Source organism: Bison bison, unplaced genomic scaffold, assembly GCF_000754665.1.
Source record: "Bison bison bison isolate TAMUID 2011002044 unplaced genomic scaffold, Bison_UMD1.0 scf7180017864484, whole genome shotgun sequence".
In the NCBI taxonomy this organism is placed as follows: domain Eukaryota; kingdom Metazoa; phylum Chordata; class Mammalia; order Artiodactyla; family Bovidae; genus Bison; species Bison bison.
This window is the reverse complement of record NW_011495044.1, coordinates 604905-605108: the sequence shown is the minus strand read 5'-3', so window position 1 is coordinate 605108 and position 204 is coordinate 604905.

The following is a 204-nucleotide window of genomic DNA, read 5'->3' as shown; positions in this document are numbered from 1 at the left end:
AAACTGATGCCCAGAGGTTCAGTAACTTGCAAATCCAAGATGGGATCAAGGCAGTCTGGTTTAAAAAGATGCACCCTTCCTTCACTGCCACCATCTTGAATGTTTATATTTAGATATATCAGGTTTTATTTTTAAATGTGCAAAAAGAAGCAACATTGTATATGTTCATAAGATGCATTCACAGAAGCATTTTCATTACAAAGA